The following is a 2134-nucleotide window of genomic DNA, read 5'->3' as shown; positions in this document are numbered from 1 at the left end:
TGATGTCAGCTTGGCCACAATAGACCGAGTTCTCCGGCGCCAAAAGATGCAGATGAAACGGGTCTATAGGGTTCCCTTTGAGCGCAACTCTGCGCGACACAAAGACCTACGTTACGAGTATGTGCAAGTAAGTATACATCCATGTTCACAGTACAGTTAGTGGACATACTGTGTTGCTCAGTGGCCTACATTACTTCTGGACAATACTGTGCTACCTGATTGACTGTTGTTCTGAACACCTGTGCACTTTCACATTTTCACAGAGGATATTACAGTTGGACGCGATGGCCAGACCTCATGAGTACCTCTTCCTGGATGAGGCTGGCTTCAACCTGCAGAAATGAAGGCAAAGAGGCCGTAACATCATTGGCCAAAGAGCCATCACTGAGGTTCCTGGCCAACGGGGGGGTAATATTACTCTTTGTGCGGCCATGGGTTTGGAGGGGCTTGTCCACCGGCATGCTGTCCTTGGGTCTTACAACACCCAACGTCTCCTCACCTTCCTAGAGGAGCTAAAAGACATCCTCCTGGACCGCCAACAACACCATCCTGGGCCCGCACATCACATTTATGTGATCATTTGGGACAATGTACGCTTCCACAAAACAAACCAAATCAGAGAGTGGTTCACCACCAACAGTAACCACTTTTTAAACGTCTGTCTGCCACCCTACTCCCCTTTCCTGAACCCTATAGAGGAGTTCTTCTCATCGTGGAGATGGAAGGTTTATGACAGACAACCATACACTAGAGAGAACCTCCTAAGGGCAATGGAGCTGGCCTGTGTTGACATCCCAGTGGAGGCCTTCCAAGGATGGATTCGCCATTCCAGGGCGTTTTTCCCGCGGTGCCTGGCAAGAGACAATATAGCCTGCGACGTGGATGAGGTGATGTGGCCCGATGCAGCTCAGCGACATGATGCTGCACAGTGATTGTGGTGTGAATAAAGTAAATAAAAAAACTTCACACCCTGATCATGTTTTCAAGAGTACTGTTGTGTGCAATATATTCTGTTTTTGCATTGAGTTGTGTTACAGTAGTGTACATGCAGAATTTACTATAGATTTATACTCTTCATATGAAACTCACAAATCTAAATGCCTAATCCTCTGCAGAGATCTAAGAACATCCATTACTGTAAAGTTTCTAAAAATATGCATTGGCAAATATGAAATAAAGAACCTTCTCACAAATTGAGCATTGTGTTTTCAATTGTTTTGCTGTAGTGTGTAATGATGTGTATAGTGTTTACATTTCTGAAAGCATCGAGCTGCTCTTTTGGTGTGAAAGTTTGAGTTTTGAAGTGAGAAGGTGTGGTTGTGTTTATGTAGCTTTAGAAAAGGGTGTTGTGTTTAGACACTGGGGAACATGGAGGAAACGTTTGTGAAATGTGTTTTAGCATTTGAGGAAAAACTGTAATAAAATTGGGAGTCAATTATCTACTTCAGGTTCTGTTTGGCTCAGAGCTGTCTAGAATTTTATATTAATTACTGTTTTATTTAAAACAAACCTTTTCTTTTTCTGTAATGCAACCTCTTGAGTTAGTAAAAGGAAAGGTTTCAGTCTTAAACCTAGCGCCTTCGATAGCTCAGCTGGTAGAGCGGAGGGCTGTAGGTGGAAGTGTCGGAAATCCTTAGGTCGCTGGTTCGACTCCGGCTCGAAGGAGGTCTTTTTTAAACTGCCCACCTTTTATTTGTTTGGCTTGGTTTCTCGCAGCAACAAGCAGAGCTTCACAGTCCACAGTTGGAAGGCAACAGAGCATTCCCTGACCGGGAATCGAACCCTGGCCGCGGCGGTGAGAGCACCGAATCCTAACCACTAGACCACCAGGAAAGAGCGGATTAGATGCTCCCCTGATAGCAGCATGAGAATAAGCAGACAGAATTTCTGGCCTCTGTCATGTCGAAAACCAACAAGTCTGGAGCGATCGCGAGACCTATCAGTCTGTGGGCCAGTGGCGCAATGGATAACGCGTCTGACTACGGATCAGAAGATTCTAGGTTTGACTCCTGGCTGGCTCGCTCTTTGTTTACTTTCCTCATGCTGTTTTTGAAGTTGTTGTTTTTTTGTTTGTTTTTTACGAAAAGTTCAGAAGAAAGGACAAATCTCCATGCACGCATCTTTTATTCCACAA

General features: G+C 44.8%; 3 non-coding genes across 3 annotated transcripts; 2 read left to right on the top strand and 1 right to left on the bottom strand.

Moving 5' to 3' along the window:
• Positions 1-1577: 1577 nt before the first annotated feature.
• Positions 1578-1665, top strand: trnay-gua (transfer RNA tyrosine (anticodon GUA)). Its single transcript is given in 2 exon segments — positions 1578-1614; positions 1630-1665. It is a non-coding gene; the product is annotated as a tRNA-Tyr (tRNA).
• Positions 1666-1761: 96 nt separating this feature from the next.
• trnae-cuc (transfer RNA glutamic acid (anticodon CUC)) lies at positions 1762-1833 on the bottom strand. The gene has a single exon. It is a non-coding gene; the product is annotated as a tRNA-Glu (tRNA).
• Positions 1834-1948: 115 nt separating this feature from the next.
• trnar-acg (transfer RNA arginine (anticodon ACG)) lies at positions 1949-2021 on the top strand. Its single transcript has one exon. It is a non-coding gene; the product is annotated as a tRNA-Arg (tRNA).
• The last annotated feature ends 113 nt before the right edge of the window (positions 2022-2134 follow it).

This window comes from Sinocyclocheilus grahami, unplaced genomic scaffold (assembly GCF_001515645.1).
Source record: "Sinocyclocheilus grahami isolate Dianchi unplaced genomic scaffold, SAMN03320097.WGS_v1.1 scaffold2156.1, whole genome shotgun sequence".
Taxonomy (NCBI): domain Eukaryota; kingdom Metazoa; phylum Chordata; class Actinopteri; order Cypriniformes; family Cyprinidae; genus Sinocyclocheilus; species Sinocyclocheilus grahami.
The sequence above is the reverse complement of the archived record's forward strand: the minus strand, read 5'-3'. Positions and strand labels throughout refer to the sequence as shown.